The sequence below is a fragment of the Balaenoptera physalus genome (genome assembly GCF_965194825.1).
Source record: "Balaenoptera physalus genome assembly, chromosome: 9".
Classification (NCBI taxonomy): domain Eukaryota; kingdom Metazoa; phylum Chordata; class Mammalia; order Artiodactyla; family Balaenopteridae; genus Balaenoptera; species Balaenoptera physalus.
This window is the reverse complement of record NC_138888.1, coordinates 22,546,431-22,572,969: the sequence shown is the minus strand read 5'-3', so window position 1 is coordinate 22,572,969 and position 26,539 is coordinate 22,546,431. Positions and strand designations below refer to the sequence as shown.

Here is a 26,539-nt window from a genome sequence, read left to right as displayed (position 1 = left end):
CAACTTACTCTTTCCGTGTTTATTACTAGAGTATAAAAACGTGTCCTTTGTATCTTGAAAAGTCAATTTTCAATTTATTACACATCAGAGGAACTGCAGAACAGTATTTTTAAAGCATGGAGTTCTTGCCCACGTAAAAACATTTGAGAATTTTTTTCAAAAAGGGTGTTTTGAGCTTCATTTATATAATGGGACTTGATCAACAATTTTGTCCATGGCATCACAGAAGCAAAACTTGCCTTTGCCTGGAAGTCACTGATGGGGCCCAGGAGGATGGGTCTTCTTTGGAGTTGAGGTCAGAAATGCCTGTGAGTGACATGGATATTCTATAGAATATAGCAGGAAAAGAAGTTTTTTTAAAAAAGCTGTCAAACTACTGTTTTTCAATTGTCCTGGATTTTTAGTGTTTCCCACTAGGTTCTCACCTTTGCCATCTTGATGCCTCTAGTTCTGAGAAGATAGACTGCCTCTTCTTCTTCTTCCCTCTGTCACTGCCTCCCTTCCTGCCCCTCCCCCCCACTCCCACCCACCTCAAGTCTTATGGCTCCTCTAAAGTGTGTAGTTCAAAGAAAGCCACAGTGAAAAGAACTGTGTTCTTTTAGGCCCAGTGAAACATGTCCTGCAGCCCATGGGCTTTGTGTGAGGCTTTCTGTGATCTCCTCTTGCAGGGTCAGAAATGAAAAGAGATTCTTCTGTTCTGTGTTTGCCGTTATAATCATCACTGTGAATGACGAAAATGCAGTGGGAATCCAACAATGACATACCCTCTGAAAAGGATGCTAAAAGAAAACTGTTTAGAAATGTCGCTAACTTAACCTCATTTTATTTTTGTTCATGAAAATTGTTCTGAAGTGCACTGTATTCACAGCCTACAGATCTAGATTGGAATATTTTTAAAAAATTTAAAGAGACAATATTGATCACTATTAGCAGGGTTAATGAAACAGAATAGTTCGTGAAAACTATCGCCCTCTGCTCTATTTTTTAATTGCTTTTTTTTTTTTTAGTGTACTTATGACTAAGTAGGAAAATACATGTCACTGCTTTCCCCACCCCCTCTCTATTAACTAATCAACTTAATTCACAGCTTGTGGAGTTTGGCATGTTTTCATGTTAATTTTTTTGTCTTGTGGGTTAGGCCATCTTTTAGTGAGATGTAAAGAAATATTGTTGTGTCAAAAAAGTTAACTGCATTTTTACAATTCAGGACTCTATTGATACTTCGTGTTAATGAGAGTTTTACAATGGGAAAATTAAATAAAAATCTTTAAAACTTTAGAATAAAATACTGTCAAATCTAAAATATATGTATTGGAGTTCCAGAAAAAAGAGAAAGCATATATAAATTCAGGTCTGGCACACAATTCTTCTTAAAGTAGATATAACAGAATTTAATATCAACACATGGGTAGCTTACTCCTTGTTGATTACTTTAGCATGACTATATCTCTATAATATATAATAGGTTCCCATCCTTCCTTAAAAAAGATTTGGTTACTGAACTTGCTAGCATAGTGATGAGTAGGTAGCATGGTCTGGAATATAAGTGATAATCTCTTGTAATTCTATTCACAAAGAAATGTAAACATATGTAAGTATTAGATGACATTCCATAGAGATGGAAAGTTTTTTATTTTTAATAAAAGTAAATTATGTGAATATTGGCTTGACGACCTTTCTCTGTTCTCCACTAAACTAGAATGTTTTTAACCAGGATGTTTTTTGACTCATTTGTGAAGGAAGTCTGGGTTAAGCAGAGTTGACATTCTGCTGGCTTAGATAATGAGCCACCTCATTCCAAGGCAGTTTCTCGAGGAAATGATTTCCTTTCCTTATAAATCTTGCTGTGAAGCTTGGCTGTTGTGTGGCCATAAAACATTATTATTTACCAAGTCAAGAAATTAGAGCTTTTGCAAGAGAGATAATGATAATGTTTATTTTATATACATTTGTTTTTTTAATCTTTGGGGTTTTTTCCAGACCTTCCTCCCCTTTAAATTATTTTATGTGCATTAGTAAGAATGTCCTTGAGGTCCTTTCCCTCCCACTCCAGAGAAACAAGGGGAAAACTATAATATGGGCTGAGGGATTATGGCAAGAGGAAGAGGCCAATAGGAGTTCTTAAACCTTCCAGGGAAGGACTTCTGTCCAGGTGCCTGGAAGGTTAAGCATGTAGCAGTGCCAGTGTGTTGTCTAGTTACCATCCTAGCTACCTACACTCGGAAGTCTGCTGAGCATAAAAATAGCCTAGCACTCACCTCACTGACTCAGAGGTGTCTGAACAGTCTTCCATTATCCAAATGGTGATAACCCTGGAAAAGTATGATCCTGTCATTTGCCTCACATTTCACAGCAAAGAGAATATATGATACAAGGCTTGATTAATGAGGCAACATTATATTATTTTCTTGCTTGAATTTGTCAAATAATCAATGTCTCAGTGATTAAACCCACCCAGGAAACATCTTCAGATAGAATGAGAGGCCCGAATGGCCAGAAAAAGAGCACTGTGTGACGACTCGTTTGTTTTAATTCATCACCAAGCATATTCAATGTTGGTTTTTTAGGGTTATATCCCTTCTAAGTGATTTTACTATTCCCTAAGTGTTTGCATATGTCATTAGAATCATAAAATATGATAGACCTTGATCATCAGCAAATTCTTCTTCCTCATTTTAGTGTGTGATGTACTCAAGAATGGGTGTTGGAATCAGGCCAACTGGATTGTTAACTCACCTTCATCACCTTTAAGCTTCAGGCCCTGGGAGCTTGGAAACAGTACTTAATGTTCAGATCTTTTGAGGATGGAATTAAAAATACCCATGTCTCACTATAGAGCAGCTAAAACGATGATAGATGTCTCTGGTGCATTGTAGTTTATCATTATTTAGGGATGAGGAAATTGAGTTCCAGAGAAGTTAATTGATTTGCCCATCATCACCTTAGGGACTTAGAGGCAGCGAGGGCTTGGTTCAGGCCTTCTGTCTCCAGTCCTGTGTCCTGTCTACACTATCATTCCCCTTATTTCAAATGGATTTTTGCTAATCTTTTCTAGGGAACAGTGTATAGGTAAACTAATGGTGTTTACTGAAGGAAAGCTGATATAAATTATTGCCGATTAATGATATCAGATTGTTCACTTGGGGAGGAAAGTGGGTTTTCCAGTAACTCCCGATGAATGGGTATGGCAGTCTGTTCTGTGGTAGTTTTAGGGTGTTTCCAAGGTGAACCCCAAAGTATGACCACTCAACTTGAAATGCTAGAAATAAGGTCATTAGTGGAAAGACAAAGGAAGGAAGAAATAATCCAGTGGGGAAACTAGAAAGAATACCATTTCATGTAAGAAGCAGGGAGTCAAAACAGCAAGTTTGGTTGAAGGAGGAAAGTGATAAAGGAAAGAAAAGAAAGGTAAAACTACTCCACATTACCAGATATAGTAGACATATAGTACATTGGTTAGCACCTAGGTGATCCAGACTGTGCCATCCTGGGCTCCATAAAATAATACATTGGATTTGCAAACAGTAACAGACTGTAGGAGTCCTATTACCTAACTCTCCAGAAATAACAGAAGCCCAAGTGTTTGTAGCACTAGAGCTGGGAGTGATGAGGAAAAGTTACCAGGAAGTATATCTTGGCCCAGAGTAAGGAAGAACTTTCTAACAATAAGAGCTGCCGACAATGGAATGTCCTATCCTCCAAAGTAATGAGCTTCCTCCCGTTGGAGAATCAGGCAGCAGCCAGAACATTGTCTGGCAGGGGTGCCATTGGGGGTTCCAGCAGAGGGTCACAGTTCGAATCAGATGAACCTGAAGGTCCCTTGCCAAGACTCTGTGATTCTGTGACTGTTTTGGTTACACCTTAATTCTCTTTCATACTCAAAGGTTTACTGTTTTTCATAAATATCCTTTAATATACACAGGGAGGGACTTCGGCTTATGAAATAAGATTAGCTTGACAGTCCTTTAAAAAAAGTAATCAAACATAATTCGAAATAATCTATGTTAGAGGAGAATAACCAAAATAGGAGATTCTTTTGAAAGTCATATTGAGTAAAGCCCGTCATAGTGATTATAATAAATCTCAATAGAATGAATAAAGGTGATTTGCAATGGATGTAAACACATCTAGAAAAGAATTTATCTGTTGCATTTAGTATAGGCACACCTTGTTTTATTGCACTTCACTTTATCGTGCTTCACAGATACTATGTTTTTTACAAATTGAAAGTTTGTGGCAACCTTGCATTGAGCAAGTCTTATTGGCGCCATTTTTCCAAAATCGTTTGCTCACTTAGTGTCTCTGGGTCACATTTTGGTAATTCTCACAAAATTTCAAACTTTTTCATCATTATTATATTGGATATGGTGATCTGTGAGCAATGATCTTTAATGTTACTGTTGCAAAAAGATTACAACTCGCTGAAGGCTCAGATGATGGTTAGCATTTTTTAAGCAATAAAGTATTTTTAAAATAAGGTATGTACATTTTTTTTAGACATAATGCTATTGTATGCATAACAGACTACAGTACAGTGTAAACATAACTTATATACACTGGGAAACAAAAAAATTCGTGTGATTTACTTTATTGCAGTGGTCTGGAACCAAACCCACAAAAATACAATACAGAGGTCTGCCTGTATTGTATTATTCTGTTGGAGGAAAGAACTTACACAGAGTAAGCCAAAGACGTGTAAGGGGCTACAGGGCAAACATTGTCCTTTAATAGAGCTGATTGGGGGACAGTATTGAGGGAAAACAATCAGAAATCCGTGTCAGGGAATTGAGGAACTTGGATTTCAGGTTCATAGGTTTGGCCTTTGGTGGACACCTGATTTCTTTGGAAAGTTTTTGATTTTTTAAATAGAGATGGACATGATATGAACTTTGTTTCATAACTGTTAATTTGGTTGTGGTGGAAAGGAAGGTTTAGAAAAGAGAAGGGAGGGATAAAAAGTCTAGGTGAGAAAAGTTGAAGTCCAGAGCAGAAGTAGTGAGAATTCAGCTCTTGGGAGGACAGAGTTGCCTTTCATTGAAATGGGAAACTCATGGGGGAGAAAAGCTTTTGGAGGGTATCAGTGTGAGAGCAGGTCTTCTTGTCCGTCTGGCAGCCACAAATGCAGAACTGGTAAATGGGACAGAGGTCAGGAACGGAGACGCAGATTTGGGAGTTATTTACATGGAGGACAGAGCTGAAAATGCAATTTTATGAAATTCCAAAGATGAGACTATCAGGTGAAAAGAAAAGAGACCTTTGAACTGAGCTTTAGGGAACAGCAAAATATTTGGAAAGAGAAGGAGAACTAATGAAAGAAGTTAGTAATGAAAACATACTTAATGAATAAGGAGAAAACCCAAGAGATAGTATTTCTTGGAGGCTGAGAAAGAACACAATTTCAAGAAAATGTGATTATTTCAGAGACCATAAAGGTGGGAAGTAAAGGCAGAGTTTCCTTGGAGGATTCTAACCACCTTTCAAGAGCTTGGGAATTGGGGTGATCGTATAATTTTGTAAATGTGAAAGAACCAAAAGCAGCCAAATTATAAATTAGTCAAAGTTGTGTTTGTTGCTCAAAGTGACTTTTCATGATCTCTTTTTCCTCCCTTCTGAGTGATAGCTAGCAATGCCTCTCTGTGCCTGCATTGCTGCTCAGACTTCTCTTGGGAGAAAGACTTCACATCAGACTAAATTTGTGGGTTTGGAATAAGCTCCATTGGAGGACAGGGTTGCCCCTACTTTCCTTTCTTGGGGAGAGTAGATGATTGGGGCATACTAGCGCAGAACACCCAGTTAGTTAGCTCTGAAATGATGTGCATGCGATAGCTTTCTCATAAGACTGACTTTGGTCTAAATAGTAGTTCAGAAAGTGCAAATCCCTACTCACAACTAGTTTCCTTAAACATACAGATAAGACTGTAATCGGGGAGTACTTAAGGGTTTGCTATTTTATGTTTTGCTATCTGATATGATTTAAAAAAAAAATAACTGCCTTAACTGAAACTTCAGTTTTTGGTTCAAATGGTTCACCTATTACATTGTAGCAGCTATAGTTTTATATGCTACTGGTAATCAAATACACTAATTCTACTAATTAGTGTATTCTATTAATATAAATGTAGCAGTGGCCGCATATATATCAAGGCATGTTCTAAGGTACTGTGCTGGACATTATATATAATTATATATATGTTTGTGTATATATTACCATCTTTTATGACAACCTCTTTAGAGGGGTGGTATTATTGTTATTATACAGATGAGCAAACTGAGTTTGTGAGAGATCTTATAAGTGTCCAAGCTCAGATGAACAGAAGAACTAGCCGAGAAAGCGCCCTAGGACAGTGTGTTTTCAAATCCGATATTCTCCATCCCTGCGTCATGCTGTACTTCTTAGAATATGGAGACATCGATGTGGAGTCTGCCCTCAGACTTCAGTGTCAGGGTGAGCGAGTGAGGGAGCTAAAGCACATTGGGGTTCAGGACCAGCTGGGCAGGCTGCATCCTTCAGCGCCGTTTCCCTTCCACCATAGGGTGCCTCTGTAGGGACATTTTTTTCTTTTCAAGTAAATTTCAGAGACCATTCTATCCAGTTTCATCTTCAAATTTTCTTGCCGTTAGCGTTCTTTAGGATAATAGGCTGGCATTTTATTATAATATTATGTGTCTTCAAGAATTTCATGTGATCTTGTATTTTTGTGAGTTCGGGACTGTGTGTTACCAAAAAAAGCCTGCAACTCTTAGGGTGAAGGAAATTTCCATCTATTGGAAGTATTCCAGTGACATCAGAGTTTAAGATTTTGCACTTTGTCTTTTGGAAGTTTTAATTAAAATAAAATAGACTGTGGTTCTGTTCTAATCTTATACAGCTCTTTTAGTGAATGCTGCAGTAGGACTCAAGCCATGAAACCGAAACAAACCAGAAAAATGGCAACAGTACATGTTAGGGAAAAACATGTATTTCTTCTGATAGTTCCTCCCTGTGAAGGGACCTCCAAGCTGACTTTATTCCTGGAAGGACTTAAATGATTGGTAATTTGTGGAAGGCATAACTGGGTCTGCTCATCCTGACTCTGCCCTCCTATGTGCTGGTGGGTAGCTGCCTATCTGAGGGGAGGTGGCATTCTAGGGCTTTCTAGTGCATTTCCATAGAAGCCCCTGTGGACTCATGTGAAATGAATATTATTAATGAATAGTTAATATCTGATCATTTTATATACATGTCGGACACTGAATTTAAATATACTTCTTATGTTGCAAATTAACAAGTATTTTGACGATGAATTTTCCTATGCCCTGTATCTTTGACACTATATTGAAATTAAAGAGGTAAATCTCTAATTTTAATAATATTAAAGTTGTGTCTTAAACTATGTTGAGAAAATCTAATTTCCTTTGTTTGTAGTTCAATAATTTAATTCTTAATGGAGGCTCTAAATAAGAGTATTTATCATAGTATATAAATATAAAACAAATACTTGGTGTTTAAATACTGACTAAAAACTTTGTACTGATATATCATCAGAGTCATCTTAGCCTTAAAACTTTAAAAATCTAATTTAATTTTCTTCATTTTAATATAAAGAGTTCTCAAGGTAATTACCATTTCATAAATAGTTATAGTTAGCTTCATTAGATTTATATATTATAATCCTAAAAATAATCTTTAAATAGTTAAATATAATTCTTAATTTCATCTGATGTGTAATTGAACAAGTTTAATGATTTTTGTAATTCAAATAGTAATACCTGTCATCCATCCACCCACCTACCCACCCACTCACCCACACACACAAACTTGGAAGCAACCCAAATATAAATGGACTTTTCTCCCCATGACTAATTGTTCCAGGAATTTGTCATTTCCCCCACCACCTCCACAGACGCAAACACAATCCGCATCCCACTGGATATAATTGACATTGTACCAACTCTCTAAATTAAGGTAAGAATTTTCTCTCTGTATTCTGAATTGTTCACATTCAGAACAGTTATTAATTTGTAATGTGTCTTAGCTATTGTACAAACCTCAGATATTAATTTAAACATTTGTATTTGTTGATAGTGTTCTTCACATTTTTGAGTCAGGGACCCTGTTGAGAATCTGATGCTTGCTGTGTACAAGCTTTCACAATCACTTATTGGAGGTTAAGAGACCACTTGAAGCTCATGCGAGGACCAGGCAGGTAGAGAATCCCTTCTATACTGTAAACTGCCCTTTGGCTTTGGAGATGCAACGACAATGTGAATGCTTTCAGAGAGGCTGGAGACCCGCAGAGAGTAAAATTGGCATGAGGCACTGAAACTAAGAATTGATTTAAGAACTATCAAGCATGGTTATATTAGGGCTGATCTCAGAGCTTTCTAGAAACCACACTAAAATTAGAATCCCTTCTTTCCCTGTACAGTGCCAAGAACGAGTACCGAGACCAACTTTGGCTGTTTCTTTTTTACTTCTGCTTTGCTTGAGTACCCAGATTTGTCATTCCATGTCATTACTGATGTTGTCTTTTGTTAAAGAACATAATCCTTTTGTGATGCCAAGAGTTTGGTTCGTGCAGTGCTCTGTCACACTTGACAATCACAAGCAGGCCTTCTTCAAGACTATGCATGCTCCTGGGATGTTTTGACTTTAAGGATTATTATGGGCTTTACTAGAAGTACAAGATAAAAACCACTATGAAATTACCTACTTAATCTTTTCATTACAGCCCTCTATATTTAATGCCAGATAATTCTTTCTGGATTGTCTTACACCAGGAAACTTTAGAAACCAGGTGATTTTTTTCTTATGCTTTTATTCTCGTGTATTACTTTTCAACATAATAGGGTAAGCCTTCCCTTCTGTCCTGCATTGTTATTTATGCATGTGTTTTGCAGGTGTGGTTGGCATTGGAAATTCTGTCTCCTGACCTACAGACACATGTTAGATGCAGAGTTAGGTAGTGCTAAGCCAATCTTGTTTAATAAAGTTAACATCTTGTTAATCAAAAATATTGCATATTTACAGTAGCTTATATGTGCAATGGGACCAGGCAGTCTTTCCTGTAAGTAACTACACATCTGTGAAAAGAGAAACATTAGATAGTGGGAGTTAGATTAACAAGTGTAGTTATGCTTATGTACCAACATCTGCTTCAAGTTATTTTGCAAGGAAGACAATATGAAATGTAGATGTATTCCCAAGAGTAAATATCCATCTGTGGCAATTTGTATATTGCCAAATATTTATTGATTATCTACTATGTACAGGTCTCCCTGTTCATGAATAACCCTGTATTTATTCAATTCCCAGAGTGTGCATTCAACTCACTGTAGGAGGTTATAATGATAGTAAGGTCACTTGTAAGAATTTAGAAGTGCTCTTATAGGTAAATAAGATTACAGAGCATATAGTCATAAGCGCTCACATGTACATCATGTGAAACAAAACCTTGGATGCGCTAAGAAAAAATTCAAAAGAATGTATCCTTACTCTTTATTTAAGAATAAAATAAAGAGATAATGTGATTTCCATTCTTTCTCAACTCTTAGGCCCTTTGAGTTGTAGACTTTTCCAGAGACAGATATTTTTTTAAATTTATTTTATTGAAGTATAGTTGATTTACAATGTTGTGTTAATTTTTGCTGTACAACACACTGATCTGGTTATACATATATATACATTCTTTCTCATATTCTTTTCCATTATGGTGTATCACAGGATAAGGAATAAAGTTCCCTGTGTCAATAGGGTTATTAATAGTGTCTGCTTCATTGGGCTGCCTAGCACAGTGTAAGAACTTAACACATATTTTTAATGGAAAAATCAAGATCTTGGTTTATTGCTTGCTTGGACATGTGAATGGAGAGCAAGATTCTAATTGTAGTTATGCCACTGAGTAACTCTGTGGCCTTGGAGACTTTGTGCCCTCCTTTTCTTTCCCTCCACCTCTCCCCTCTCTTCTTCCTCCTCCTTCTAAATTATAAAATGAAACAGTGGACTATATGCTCTCTAATTCTGTTCCAATTAGAGTCCTATAATTCTGTGAGCATTTAACCAATGAATACCAAATTTTTAAAAAACTTGATCACTGGAACTTGACTAGTTGAAATGAATGTGAAAGTGGAATCTGAGTCAGATCTCATGCCTAGAAGGTTTGCCATTTAGAAAACACTTCTTTGGTGCAGTTCACCTCTTGAGAGGCCCATAGTTCCGGCGTTTGGTGACTCAACTTGTCATGAGCCTGATGCTGTAAGGACCTGTGTGCGAAGAGGGGATAAATTGAAGTGGAAGGCACGCAGGCAGTAGGAGTTTTGGAGAGATGTAGCAAGTGGTAGAGAGACAGAGTATAACTGAGTGGAAGAAAATTCTCCAGAGGCAAGAGAAAATTGTTGAAAGGAAAAACATTAGGAAACTAAGTTTATCTCAAGGTTTATTCCAAAAATCAAATTCCAGAGGAGACCCATTTCTACAATGCTTTCCCAATCCATATTTATGCTGTAGTACAGTGATCATTATTCAGAATGAGAAGTTATAATGTTCTGAATAATCAAGGAAAAACTGAACGATTTTTATTGGTCCACGGCACACAATGTATTCTTTTAAAAATAATTTTAGGAGTAACGATCCCTATCATTAACTTGAAAATATTTATTATAAAACTCCCAATTTTTGAGCATTCTTATTAAAGCTTTACCATCTAAATAAAGCACAAAGAAGTTTTCATAGTTAACTGACCATTTCAGTTGTTTTTTTAGCAAGATCAAAATTAGTAGGCCACAGACCTGGTGGTAGTATAGTTTCCATTTTTCTTCGGAGTTTTTTATTTTTTTAAGTTTACTAACCTTATAAGCATTTTAAAAAAATTATCGAAATTCCTTAACAAAGCTGATAACATAGTAGAAAAATGAATGAAATCAGTTTCATTCATGCTCATCTGGCATAAATTGTCATCTTCCCACAGTAAATATATATTTAGCTATTTAGAAGAGGAAAAAATATTGGAAAATATGCAATTTTATTTATTTAAAAATATATTTAGATAAGTGAAATTTCTGCTGAAATTACAGATGAAATTCTGCCTTCTGATTTACTCACATACTATATGTACCCCAACATGGCTCCCAGATACACGTGAATGGATTCTTTATATTAAACTGGTTAAAAATATACATACTTGTCTATAAATATATTCTCTGTATTTTCTGCAAAATTAGACATGTGTTTTTGACAATTATATAAAATTAATCTCTTGCTTTTCCTATATATATTTTTTATAAATTTATTTATTTTATTTATTTTACTTTTGGCTGCTTTGGGTCTTCATTGCTGAACGTGGGCTTTTCTCTAGTTGCAGCAAGCGGGGGCTACTCTTCATTGCGGTGGCTTCTCTTGTTGCGGAGCATGGGCTCTAGGCGCATGGGCTTCAGTAGTTGTGGTGCATGGGCTCAGTAGTTGTGGCTCGCAGACTCTAGAGCACAGGCTCCATAGTTGTGGCGCACGGGCTTAGTTGCTCCGCGGCATGTGGGATCTTCCCAGACCAGGGCTCGAACCTGTGTCCCCTGCATTGGCAGAAGGATTCTTAACCACTGCACCACCAGGGAAGCCCTCCTATATTTTTATTTAGTAATTTTAATGATACCTGGATAAGTGTCTGTGTATTCTTCATAGTCATGTATCCTTTAACTAGAACTTACATGGTTGTTTGAATAGAGTACTTGGAAGTAAGAAAATAACACAGTATCTTTCAAAAATTTAATATCGAGAACTAGTGAACCATCTTTAAGCAAGTAAATATTAAATCCTATTTTTAATAACATTCTGAAAACTATATCACTTTTAATAAAAATGAGGAGGGGCACCAATGTCTTTGAATAAGATCTTTATTTACTGTTTATTTTAAATTATTATTTTTCCCTAATGATCTCATTTAGTGAAATTGTTCTATGAAAGATAAAAAGATAAAGTTTTTAGAAATAAGTATTTTATAGATTTTAGTTTATTTAAAAATCTATAAAGTATAGGTATTACATTATGGATTTCAAAATTTGAATAATATAAAATTAGTATTAATATTTTAAATACCATTGAAGAAGAGAGCAAGAGTAATTTGGTTTGGAAAAATACATTTAGCTCCCAAGCATCATAATATTTAATCCTCCATAACTTTTAGATTGACCAGATCCAGAGACATGAAAATTTGCAGTTTACTTATTTATTTTAATAAGGTACAAAAAGTCAAGACTTTTTGTGTGAATTATCTGGCAAAAGAAAACAAAATTCAAAGTGGGGAAGTTCTTAATTTATGTTCTCCTGGACTGAAACATTAAAATTTATAATACCCCATAGTTTTTTATATGGTACGCTTTAGTAATACTTAAAATTTACAGCACCGAATTCCTGTTTGTACAGTTTATCTAAATACTAAATGAAATGTATGAAAGATATCTCTGTTGAACAATAGCTACATTTCCTACTGGATTTTTTTTTTTTTTTTTTTTGGTTGGAAGACTTGAAAGGGCATTCATAGGGAAGTCAGAAAGATCTAGCTTACATGTTGATATGTGATTTATTATTCTGGATTTATTACTCTGTGAAAAGGGGAAAAAAAAGCCTTTTCTAGATGGTGTCATTGATTGTTTTGTTTCCAAAGTATTAGTGATAAGAAAAATATTACATGGGCTCAAGTAAAAGAAATACATACTTGAGAAAAAACTGTCATAACAATGTGATGATCAGTATACTGTAAATGTTTTTCTTTATACTATAACTTTGTAGTAAAAGAGTATTTGAAATGCTTTATTAATACAATCTGAATGTTTTACGTGAGTTTTAGCACATCACACAGAGCTATCCTAGGTCATGGCTACAGTACATACAAAATATCCAACCTTCTTTTTTTTTTTGCCGAGCCCTGCGGCTTGAGGGATCTTAGTTCCGCAACCAGGGATTGAACCCGGGCCCACGGCAGTGAAAGCGCTGGGTCCTAACCACTGGACCACTAGGGAATTCCCCCAAGATATCCAGTCTTAAAGATATGATATGATTTATCCTTTAGATGCGTGTAAAATTGACTTGGCATTTAGTTATAGATATATTTTAAAGAAAATAGTGTGGAAGAATATTTAAAGGATTCTCACTTACGGGAAGGAAATTTCCAAAGCTAGACAGTCTAGTAACTTTTACAATTAACTAGTTAAAAGATGTTTTCTTTAGACAATTGATACTATGAGGTACTGCCTCCTCCAGAAACTTTTGTTAAAGTAGCTGGGTGCCTTAAAACTATAAATAAAAAGCTTCTGCTTCCATTCTATTTTAGGCAATAATTGGTAGATAAGATTTAATGGAAAGGAGACATAGAGGACACACACACACTACTTTTAACATATCTAACATTGTGATTGATAATCAGTATGAATCTAGAATTATAGTTATCAAGTTGTCTTTGCAGTAAAATAGACTGATGACTACAAGGATATTTGAAGATCTCTTTAGATGATGGAGATATTAGGAAATGAACTGATTCTACTCCCACTTCAAATAATTCCAGGGACCCGAGTTTAGAACAAGGCAGAAAGAAGGAATGGGAGAGTAAGAGAATTGAGAGTCAGACCAGCCCCAATAAAGATCAGAATTATGAATCATTCAATAATCGGATTATAAAATACAGTCGATTATAAAAGTCAAAGGGAACTTGAGAAATATTCATTTTGCAGTAAAAGCTTTGCATGACTGAAAAATTTCCTGCGGAGTGGCAAAGGAGAGAAATAGGTGCTACAGATTTGTTGATGCATTGAGAGTTTTTGATATAAAAATGCAGTTGCCTTTAATCTTTCTTTAGTTTTCAATTAGGAACTACACTAGGGGAAAATGTATGTAACTTGAAAGAATATCTTGGTATCCTTGGCAGTCATGATGAAGGCTGTTCTACTTATACTTGTTGGCTGTTATCTATAAAGATGGTACACACAATGAAAATACTGAACAAAATTTTGGTTTGTAAATATAAAACACTATATTAAACCTCTTGCTTTTTTGGTTAGATATCTTTTTCGTATCATGATCAACTGTGTTTGAATTCAAAATAGTCTTTCTGGTTTGCATGTCAGTTAAGTACATGAATTTTTACTGAGTTTTTCTGACACACAAAAGGGAAGGAAATAAAATATAAATATTGGAACCCCCCCTTCCAGCATGTTCTGAATATACCCTTTAAGATGGTATATTTTGTGTTGAAACATAAATTTATGATCAGATAATTTCATCAACTAAAAATGCATTTTTCCTGATGGCAACATGGTTAATAGTCTGGGGCTAAAACAACAAACTGAAAAGGGAAGTTTAATTATTACATGGTCAAAGTGACTGTTTCAGTAATCAAACTTGTAACTACTAGGCAGACTTTAATTTGCAGCAAAATTGGCTTAAGATCTTAATCCATTAAATTTGTTGGTTGTTGTTATGTCTTAGATTTGTGTTGAGGAGACAAAAAATATAAAGGTTTCTTATGTTGGTAATCTCACTGTAGGTTCTGTGGGGAAAATCCCCATGGTGTCTGGAGGGCTGGGTCAAGATAGCAGGCTGCTTGCAGGAAGGATGCTAAAACTGTTTCCCAGGTGACCTCACTGAAGGTCTTCTTGGTGAATTAGTCTAACCCTCAGTCTTGGAGGCTCAGAAGTTTGATTTTGAGCCCATTGTGAATGTAGATCCATCTCTTAATGGTAGATTCATCCAAGTTAATACTTGTCTGTTTGCTCCTTTGTTCATTCATTCATTCATTTTCAGGACCAGCACCAGAAATTAGACTAGGTTTTGGAGATACAGTGGTAAATAAGTCCCTGTGCTCATGGACCTAACAGTATGAGAGGCAAGAAAAATACTAAAACAAGTAACTGAAAGTTTACTTACAAGCAAAAGGATGTACAGAAATCTGAGTCAGAACTGATGATATTCAGCTGGCCAGCATCTCCTCTAAGTTGTCGGGGCCCAAGTCCTAATTGTTACGGGTTGTTAAATGTTTTTAAAATTACCCCTACTCACATCGCTGTCATGGGGTATCTCTTTACTTGAGAAATCAAATTTTAATGAGCCAATTTGTTGATATATAATGAGTAATATCTATCAGAGGAGCTGGAAGAGTAGATGGTACACCTATATAAGAAACCAGATAGTGGTCTGAGCATGAATTAAAAGATTGTGATGAATCTAGTTTTTAACTCTATCAATCCAAATGAGCCTTGTGTATCCATTTCACAGGGACTCTGGGCCATTTTCTAGGATTTTCTTGCTGGCCTAGTAGAGTACATAGATAGGTATTCCCATTGAGCTCTTCTTAGATTTTCCTTTTACCATATTTATTTTATTTCTCTACATTCATTTTGATAATAGTCAAGTCTTCCTCTTCTCAGAAAGATTCTCTTTTTCTAAGATGAATATGTCTGTTGGTATCAATGCAAAAGAGTGAAAATGTAATGCTTTAAAGAACAATCTGATTTCTAAATTCCTAGGGAACTCTTCATCATAGCTTCCAAATACTGACAAGAGTTTTTATTTGAATAAGGTAGCTAAATATACTCCTGGATTCCTATGTTAGTTTTTTATATTTTGGACCAAACTACCATGTTTTTTCTGGCCAACAGATTTAAAATCTAAACATAAAGGTTTATTTTTCATAAATATGTTTTGAATTTGACCTTCACAGGGAACATTTTAAGTGTCGTAATCAATGAGGTTTCAGGTACCTCTTTACAGAGAACTACTGTGATTATGTTTTTGTGGTTGGATTTTTCTGAACCCATTAGCTACATGGTAATAGAGTGGTGGAATTCAGGTTTTGAGAATCATCGCACCACTCGCTTACCAGAAATTCAATAAAAAACAAACATGAGTGATAGGTTTATGTTCTAGTACAGTATGTTTTTAAAATGGTGTTTGTTAAGCCCTCTAGAAGATACATCAAAAAGAATATGAAAATCCGCCTTTGATCAACTGAGCCGCCTTACAATTGGACTCCGCATCAAATGTTAAAAGATCAAAAGAAAGAGGCAAATTTAGACATAAGTTAAGAAAGGTCATTTTTCCAGCAGGAACAGTGTGTATCTTTGGATTGGTAAAAATAGGATAATGGAAAATATCATTTTCTAATTTTCTCCTCTGTTCATTCCTAACATCATTTGAAAGCATCTGCTACTTCAGCGTGAATGCAAAGTGTACTTCAGTGACTAAATAACTTCCTTTCTTTGTTTCAAAAAAATTCATGGATCATAAGCAAAGCGATAATTGAACATAAAGTTTTCTTTTGAGATATTTAGACTTCAGAAAAAGAAGAACTAGTTTCCTAAAAATTACTTTAAATCTTAGTGGTATCAATAGTATAGGAAGTTTTGTTGATCAGCAGTATACTTTGATTAGTATTCTGCAGTGAATTATTTAATCAGTTGTCACTTGGTTAGATTAATCTGGAAATTTCTGCATTCCAAGTATGTTAAGAAAAAAAATCATGATCTGTAAATGAGTCATCTTGGTCTGTGAATTGATTGGGATTTGGTGAAAATATAACTATTGATGTTTTTTCAATACAGGTAATTTTATTCTTGGCCTTGTAGAAATAGCAGGGACTAAAGAGAGAGCTAAAATGAGGCAACCTAAATGTTATGTCAGAATTATAATGCCATCACATTTTAAACCATTAAAGCTGAGATATTAAAGTGACCCAACATTCCTAGGTAATGACTGGAACCAGACGTAACATCTTTTAATTCTCACTTTAGTATTTTTTCTACTGGATCACTGCAGTTTCCATGGAGATTTCTTTACTGAGCATCTTCAGTGCCTACTGCTCCATTCAAGCATGAGACAATGAAGTGACCAGATGTTGCAGGTTGAGTTCCTCCTGCAACTCAGACCCTGAAATGGGTATTAGATGTAGGAGGTGTATCAGGGAGTGGTCTCCTAGGGCAAAGAGAGAAGTTGGGCTTCGACCTAGTCACAGAAATGGCCTCAGCAGATACTACAGGCAGCTCTGAAGCTGGGATACCCTTCAGAGTTCTCAGATTGGGGCAAGGGGGCTGGCCCTTGTGCCCCTACTGTGGTCAGTCACTGGGTCAGGGCTACTGTGGGAAGCAAGCGTGACTTTGGGTGCAGTGTCTCTTCAGGTGATGGCAGTCTTCTGAGGGAGACTCACCTGTGAGCTGTCAGTGGCAAGCAGCCTCAGCAGCTGAGAGAATGAGTACAGTCCTGAAGAGGGGACCTGGTCAGTGTTGTGCAGCAGCCGTTACATCACCAGTAATCGAATGACTACGCTATGTCAGCCGTTTTGTAAGGCACTTTATATAGGGCTTCACTAATTCATGCAGTAACCCCAAAAAGGAGGTGATGTCTTCTCTTTCCTAAGAAGAAACAGAGGTTTAAAGAGGTTGAATGACTTGCCCAAGATCACATACAAATGGCAAGTGTCCCTGACTCCAAAGTTCATGTTCGTTTCATGTTACTCCTTCTTACAGTGAGAAAGATGGTAGAGTGGATTATCTAAACTCTGAGATTCCTTAACATCCTTTGATTCTGGAGAAAATTTGAAGATTATTATTAATTGTCATTGTTAATACTGTGGGCACCCATATGGCCACCACTAGAAATAGATTTAGCATATAATGTTGACTACTAACCCAAATGAGATGTGACCCCTGACTTTCAGAAATGTACAGACTAGATTATACAAGCAAAGTGATGCATTAAGATGGTATACAGAAACCTTAGTTTTCCGTTCAATAAAACAGTGATATACTATACTTTGCAAGGTTGCTATGAGAATTTAACTTAAATATGGAAAGATAATTGTACATGACTTGAGACATCTTAGGCATGCTAACGTTTATTTTCTGGTTTAAATATAGCACAGGCATCCACATATTAGAGAATATTTGCATTTACCATAGTTGGGAAACAGAAACAATTCTCATTTTGATTTTAATTTACAGTTTTCTCTCTGGCAAGTCAGTTGGTATCTCTGAGCCTTAGCTTCCACATCTGTAAAATGAGGGGCATGAGGTGGGTGACCTAGATTTCTGCAAGCAGTGATACCCTGCTAAATGTTATTGATAATAGAGATCCAGGTGGTTCAAGATGAAAACATGTATAATGTCAATAACTGGTCTTACATACAGTGACCCTCCTACTTAGGGAAATTCGTGACCCCTCTGCTATGGCTTCATGTTTTTCCCGAAGTGAATCATTTTCCTCTTTAATACTTAGAACCTATGCCTTAAACACAGTATGTGCTGAGTAAGTATAGATTGATTAGAGTGAAGCAAACATATTTTATGAAATCAAATATAATCTCAGCCTTGAATGAAATTCTAATTTAACTTTATCATAACCAGGAAAGAATAAACAAGTTGATGTTTTTCTATCATATAAGAATCCTGATTATTTAAAAATATATATCTTGTATTACATATATAATAAATATATTTAAAATATATGTAAAGGCATATATGTTAATGTTGTATATATATTTTGAAGTACACACATGTGTGTGTGTTCTTTTCTCAATTTCTGGGTATTTGAGTGGTGAATCTTTGCCATGTCTAACACTGGGCACTGGGTATTTTGCAGTGAATTAAGTAACCATGATGCCTGACGTCATGGAAATTGTCTGCATCTATATCATATACTCATCCAGAAGGCACACATATTATGTGTGTGCATGTAGAACTTTGTCCTTTTTTATTCTTTACTTTTTTGTTTAGCCTGGCTCATCTTATGAATTTGTGGTATTTAATCAATAAAAAAAAAATCTGACAAAGAAAAAGCAAGCAAATAAAATTAGATGAAGCGTGCCAAGAAAAATAGTCTTGAATTTCAGAGTGTGTACCACAAGATTTTCATATCTCCCCCCCAACCCACAAAAAAAACCTGAAGAAACAAAAAACCCAAGCCTTTCTCTATGTGGGATGAAGGAAATTTGTAACTTTGTGTACCGGCATTAAACAGTGTCACGGAATGAACTGAAGATAAGTCGGTCATCTTAGAGATATCCATTTGGTTTTTCTTTTTTTTCTCTCTACTTACATTTTTATTGGATATAACCCAAAGAATCAAAGAGGAAGCAGACAGCAAAGGGCTCCCACCCAAGCTATGTCCAAAATCTATTTTATTTTACTTCTCTGTATTCCTTACCCCAGTTACCAAAGGAGGTCAAGAGGAAAATGTGATAGTTTAACCTGCCATAATGCTATTCCAGTTGTATCTAACAAGGTGCCACTCATCTTGAGATGATTTAATCACAGCTTATATCAAACATTCTGAGTGCAGAATGTTCCCTCCAGCCTTCCCCTAAAATCCTGGATCAAATCAACTGAGCATTGGCATTATCTTTTCTTTTTTATTTCTTTTTTTCAGTCTGCTGAAGACAGCAAAAGGATCAGCACATTTACATTACTTGGATGTTGTACCAAGTGGGGTACAATTGGGTATACTCTTTTTCATTAAAATTTGCCTTTATTAAAGGTTTTGATAGAAAAGTTACTCTAACATGAAATTTTCTAACTAAAGTCCTTATTTTTTATACTTCTGAAAAGACTGTACCCTAGGAGGTAGATGCACATCTTTTTACATAGTTTCTACATCACTAGAAGCCCTGTAAAAATATCAAACTGTGAATTGAAAGGCTGTACCTAAGAATGATATCATGAAGCAAATTGATAGAACTAAACAGGATATAGTGGAGGCTTTGTCTTTTGCTTCAGCAGCCCAAATCTAATTGTTGAATAATGTGTTTTAGAGGACAGTGGTGTCTTTCATTGAAACGCTGTGCAAAAAGTTCCAGCCAGGCAGTGTGCTATTTCTAGTCAAGTGTATGGAGGGTTTACGTACTGAGAGCAGCTGTACAGATGTTAGCATAGGAGCAACTCCGAAGCCAGTTCAAATGGAAACTTCGATTTGCATCCAAAAGATCTTATGTGAACTATAGGTGTTTAATTTTCAGCTCTCCAGTGAGCAAATGTTTAAATATAGTAAACAGAAATGACAAGCTAGGCTATCCTTTAAGGTTTTGCTTTTCTCATATTCTTCTGTGAAAAGGGTCTTTGTTGTTTGAGTTGCTAATGACCAGATATGATCCTGCATTTGTTGCTATACATTAAGTTTTTCATACAGTCATTTAGAACATTTCTCTTTTATGTTTTAGCCGAGAGCTTTGGCCTGCATTTTAAGTTCAGCATGGTTCATATATTTCTTATTGACTGTTGTTTGTTATGAGACAGAGGAACTTCATCTGCATTGTTCACTTTTGAATCATGACTTATAGTTTTGTAGAAAAATAATTGTAAAACATCATAAAATAATATCCATAAAAATGGTGTGTCGGAGAAAAATATTTTTGATAATTTAAGAAAATATTCCTTTCAGGCAAAATCACCTATATGCAAACTATTAACATCGCTTTACAAGCAAATATTAACTTTTATTAAAATTTCAATAAACTTCTTTTGTTTTGGCTCATTTTGCATAGTGAGGCTAGCAGTTCTACTTAGAACAGTACCATGCTGGCTGGGTAGTCCTTCAGAAAAATGCCTGATGTCTTACTCATCCCCCAAATGGAAAGTTAGCCAATTATATTGGAGAAGAAAATCATTTTGATTTTCTTGAGTAGAGATTTTACTCAGATTATCTTAGCAAATAATTTTCAGAAAAGATCTGTTATCCAGATATCTCCTACTTAATTCATTATTAAAGAATCAAAAAACCTAAAGTTCCTCACCTTTTTTGGATTGAGATCTGATGCCAAAATGGCATATAGCCTTCCCACCATATACCCTTCCCTGGGAAAATGATATATGTGTTTCTAAAGCTTTGTATTTATATTGGAATCCCAAATTGCCATTGTTTGAAATTTCCCTTTCAGTTTTTCTCTAAGATGGACCTCCTTAAAGTCATTTCAATAATCACTGGGGCTCAGTCTGCCTAAGCATCAGTGTTATTTTGATGAAGGGAGGCGGTGACTGAACTATGTATGATACCTGGTACTGAACAAGAATAATATTATACCTATTATTATTGGAAAATAACTTCCTTAGATAATACCCTACAAAACTTCCCTACTTGCTGTTCTAAATGGGATCATGAAAGGAATCTGTGTGTTAAAATAATATTTCCCTTTCCCTCAAACAACACTGCAAAGCTAAATAAATGATCGAGAGCATAGAAGCAATTTACAGACATTTCGAATGATGGCTCAGCTCCCTCACTAGGGAGTGAAACAGTTATGTGCAGCCTGAGTACTCTGACACTCTCCAGCGACAGAGAGGTTTGCCCCAGTTCAGCCCTCTCAGACACTGACCAACTTCTGTTCTTGGGTTGCACCTCCAACTGGAAACACGCTGCCCTGTTTGCTCTGTAGGCCACCCAGCCCACCCACTTTTGGTGGTTTGGCTTCCTCTCTGGCTTGCCTGCAGGTGTGACCTTATTCCCCCGCCTATAACAAGTCACTCTCCCATTTTTCTGAGTTTAAAAATAAAGCTGGCTGAAAGAAGACAGTAAGCAAGTAGATTTTTATATTCTCCTGGAAACTTATAATTATGCAGCTTGGTGAACTTCATGAACTTCTTCCAGTGTGTTTTTGCTGCCGACTTGTGATTGATGTGGAGGCTCTCTCAGGGCAGAGGTGAAGCAGTTTAACTGTGGAGAAGTTGATTGAGTTGCCTGTATGTACATAACCGGCCAGAGGCTGTACAGAGTTACACCTACATCGCCTGGTCCCCGACCCAGTGCAATTTGAAATCAGGTAAACATTTTGTCAATGGTGTGGCAAACCAAGGTTCGACCTCATTGCTCAATAGGTGTATTAATTTTATGAAAGTAATAGATGATTTTTTTTCTTTTGTAAAGTAAGTTGGTAGGCATCAAGAACATACAAAAGCAGCTATATTAAGTAGAAAGGAGGTGATTTTTTTTCCCTGATGTAACCACACTCTAAATCTTCACAATCTGTCACAGCTTGCTCTGTAATTCTAAGCCAGCAATATTCAAAATAGCACAATAAGTACTGTTAGCAAGATGTGGAAATTTCTTGAGCAGTCGGAATATATCCCAGAAGCCAGGATGTTTGCCGAGCATTAGCTCTACTTGCATTCAACCTGCACTGGCTGATTTACGGCTCCAAAGTGGACAAATAACACAAACAAGCTGAGACTCATGAATACTCAAAAAGACCCTCCTGCCTCATAATATCTTGAGCTGTACGTCGGCATACTCCTTTCCTTGGGGAGCATCAGATGTCTTCATGACTCTCCTGGAAGCTTCTTCCTAGTGGGGGGAGCAGTTGAAGCTCTGATGTGTGCGAGGCCCTAAGTTCATCACTGATACTAGGGTTTTAGAACCATAAGAGACATTTCTTTCAGCTGTGGAAACCAGGACCTCAATGGCTAGTCACTAGCTAGGGGCAGAACCCACTGTGATCCACTTGCAATATATCCCAGATATTCACACAACCATAGATTATTTCAAGAGAAAGGCAATTTAATCCCCTCTCATCTGGCACAAAGTAATCACTCACTAAATGCTAGTTGCTATTACAGTTGTTATTTTTATTTCTCTGCATCTCCAGAGAAGACGGGTTTATGACTTTTATATGTGTTTATATTGCTTATTTCACATTAAAAAAATACCTTGAAAGGTATAATTTTAGATCTGGAAAGGATCTTGAGAAAGCTTCTAGTTCAGCTTCATAAGCATATTGTTCTTGCTACAATGTTTTTTTTTTATTGTTCTTGCTACAGTGTCTTTTTCCCACAACAATAACAATTTTTTTTCTTTATCAGATAGACCTTGTGATTTAGCTAGAAAGGAATTGGACTAGAAGAAATCTTTTTAAAGTTCAACTTTAGAGTTTACGGAAAATATCTTGAGATAATCTATTTCTTTCTCTCCCTCTCTCACACACTTCTCTAATATACTTTACTTGAGATCTATGTGCAAAGTTAACATTATACAAATATTTTGAAAAGTAATTAATTCCAGTGATGGATTAACTTAAGGCAGTTAGCATATTTAAACAACCTATTTATGTATAAAATGGAAAGTTTTAACAAAAAAAATTAAAAAAATCTATATTATGTAATTTTTACATCAGCTCTTTCTTATTACTAAGATGTTTACATTAAAAAGTATTCTGTAAAAGGGCAAAATTATGCCAGTTGCATCTATAATTTGCTTTGCTCCAAACCTTGACTATTTAAACTGCTTCCATTATGTGTACAAACCTGAGTGTTTTTTGTTTTTTGTTTTTTTTATGTCTTCAAATTAAAGGCTCATTTGGAAAATTTGAGCTAAGATATATACACTTACTCAGCTACTACCATCTTCTTCCCAATATATTCTCCCAACTTACTAGGAGGGCAAGTTTGTAAAAGCAAAACTAGTTCTAGCTATTAATTTCAGGGACTTTACCTGCACCCACATAACAGGGACCTTTTAATCCTACCTTCCCTCTGACCACCCTCTGATAAACATATGTAAAGATATTTAAAAGAAAACTGAAAATGAATGGAAGTAGGGGCCCAGAAAATTGAATAAATGAATGAATGAATAAATGAATGAATGAACAAACTGAAATATGGCTAACATGCTCTGCTATTAAATTACAACCACAGTCACAACAGTAAAAGTGAATATGATTTGAGCGTCTCACTTTGAACCAAGTACAGTCCTAGTACTTTACATGGATATCTCATTAGCTGCATTCATGTGCTTAAGAAGTTAGTCATGTGCTATTTAGCCAGTAATGACATCATTGCCTTCATGGGTATTAGAACTATAATTAGCTTTTATTAGGCTAAGACATTCTCTACTTATGTTGGTAATATTTAGCAATAATTTTCTCATTAATGCTAACATAAACCAGTTTTATCCTGCAATGCTGCCTAGATAGTCCGTATGGAAAGGCTTTCTGTGACATTCTCAAGTAAAATGAACTTTTTTTTATAGTTCCCTCAGTTTTTTTTTAGGGGTAATAGTACATCAAAGTAAGACAGATCTTCGATAAATGCTACCTTGGTCACTTTGCTGCCTTTTTATCTTACCCATCAACAGTTAGGCTTTGATTCACTGAATCCTTGTAGAATTAATCTTCCTTTACCACTGTAACTGCTTTTTTCTTTCCACAAACAAGCTGCCAGGATGGTTTGCTGTCTTTTGTCTCTCTTCTTGTCATCCGTCAGCCCTTTGGGTTAGGCTGCAGTGATTCTTACAGCAGTCTTTGTTCTGGTAATTTTGTGTTGTTTATGTGTACAAGGGTGAGGTTTTAAAAAATATCTGCTATATACAAATCTGATTATTTTACTTTCCCCTAATTAAGACCTTTTTATTTTCCCTACTGCTTTTATTATATTTAAAAAAGAATTTTTTTAACATGGCTTGCAAAATCCTGTAGAATCTAATCTCTGCCTATCTTGCCATCTTTATCTCATGTTTCTCCCCACCTTGCACACTCTGCTTCAGCTAAACTAAACTCTTAAGTTACTGGAACAATCCCTGCTCTCTCTCACCCGCAAGCCTTTGCAAACCGCTGACCCTACTGCACAGAACCCTCTTTTCTGTTTCTCCTCTGCTTCCCTTCTTCACTGGCCCACTTCTCTGCTGCATGTTCAGGTCTCAGTTTCTTCCTCATCTGTTAGGAATGGCTCTGTTTCTACGAAATCTAAACATTGGTTATTGCACTCATCTACCTGCTCCATTAGAGCAATTTTCACATTGTATTATCACAATCTACTTATTTATCTGTATTTGTAGTAATCTCTACGTTCCATCATGTCAGGGATTGTATCTTGCCCACAACTGCATTCCCAGTGCCCAGCACAGTGCCAGGCACATAGATGCTTAATAAGTATTTACTGAGTGAATGGTTATGGGGAGATGGTGAGAGATGAGTTAGAAAGGGTGAAGAGGACAAATATGGAGCGCTATATGTGTCATTCAAAGAAGCTTGTCGTGTTGGATTTCAGAGAAGATTTCAAGTTAGAGAAAACATTTTATTTTTTTAGTTTTTTATGTTTTCAATTCTTCTTTCTCATTTTGTTTTTATTTGTGTTTAAATTAGAAAGAGTGAAAGAATGCTAGCTACAGGGTGTAATATATTTTTTAATTTTATTTTTTAGTTAGTTATCTATTTTATACATATGAGTGTATATATGTCAATTCTAATTTCCCAATTCACTCCCCACCCCGCTTTCCCGCCTTGGTGTCCATACGTTTGTTCTCTACGTTTGTGTCTCTATTTCTGCCTTGCAAACCGGTTCACCTGTATCATTTTTCTAGATCCCACATATATGTGTTAATATACATTTGTTTTTCTCTTTCTGACTTGCTTCACTCTGTATGACAGTCTCTAGTTCCATCCACATCTCTGCAAATGCCCCAATTTCATTCTTTTTTATGGCTGAGTAATATTCCATTGTATATATATATATTACATCTTTATCCATTCGTCTGTCAATGGACATTTAGGTTGCTTCCATGACCTGGCTATCGTAAATAGTGCTGCAGTGAACACTGGGGTGCATGTGTCTTTTTGAATTATGGTTTTCTCTGAGAAAACATTTTTGTACTTGCATTTGCATTTTCACAGATATTTCTTGTAGTGATGGGGAGGATGAATTGGAGGTGACAAGACTATTGACAAAAAGACTAGTTACTGAGCTTTTTTCCAGGAGAGAAAAGACAAGAAGCTTAAACTAAGTAGCCATGGGAATGAGAGAAGGGGATAAATGAAAAACCATGAATAAAATCATATATGGTCATGGCCCTTGACAAACTATTTTAAGGGGGGTGGAAGAAGGAAGAGAGAAGGGATATTCAGAGTCCTAGCTTGGAGATTTTCTTACAACTAACACTTATAACATGGATAAATGGTTTGAGGAAAGATGTTTGGATTGAGGGATCTATGAGATATCCAAGTGGGGATGTTGAGTAGACATTCTCGAGTGCGGGTGTGGTGTGCACTAGAACATGTATGTCGTCAGCATTTGGACATAATGGAGACCTATGTTTAGATGAGATCACCCAGAGAGAATGAACGTGGGGCGAGAAGAGCTGAAGAGAGAGGAGAGCCCCATAAAGGAGTGGCTTGGGGCAGACTTGGTTTTAAGGATCAGAAATCCATAATGCAGGATCAACAGAGGTGGCACAGTAGGTATAAGAGTTCTTGTCATAGAATCCAAGGAGAAGCCACAAAGAACAGCTCCTTCGTTGGTGACATGGCATGTCTAGAATTAAAGTCTCTGCTCTTCAAAGTTCTGCTTTTCTCTCATCTCTCTGTTCTTACATTTTTTCTCTTTCTCTTTTCTCCGTCTGCCCATCAGTGTCTTTGTTTGCAAGTGGCCAAGGAAGCTGCTACCTTTGAGTTTATATAACTTTGTCATTCTGTTGTTCATCGTTTTCTGAATAAATTATCCGTGCCTCTAACTTCAAAGAGAGGGCATCTGACCGAGTAGCCAAGCCCATGATTTGGTTCCCTTCAGGTCAGGGGTCCTCCCCTGGGGTCATGGGACAAATACAACTGCC

General features: G+C 36.2%; 1 protein-coding gene and 1 long non-coding RNA gene across 12 annotated transcripts in view; one reads left to right on the top strand and one right to left on the bottom strand.

The window, feature by feature from the left end:
• The window catches only part of ADGRG6 (adhesion G protein-coupled receptor G6), a 134,843-nt gene that overhangs the window by 30,487 nt on the left and 77,817 nt on the right, over positions 1 to 26,539 (top strand). The window contains exon 1 of one of the 11 annotated variants that reach the window (XM_082474458.1): positions 7,892 to 7,945. The exons of the other annotated variants lie outside the window; for them this stretch is intronic. The gene's annotated coding sequence lies outside the window, so the exon portion shown is untranslated. Of the gene's footprint in view, positions 1 to 7,891; positions 7,946 to 26,539 lie in introns of those variants that run through there. 11 annotated transcript variants of the gene reach the window in all.
• LOC309667006 overlaps positions 1 to 26,539 on the bottom strand; it is a 1,642,277-nt gene that overhangs the window by 1,597,385 nt on the left and 18,353 nt on the right. The gene's annotated exons all lie outside the window — the stretch shown is intronic.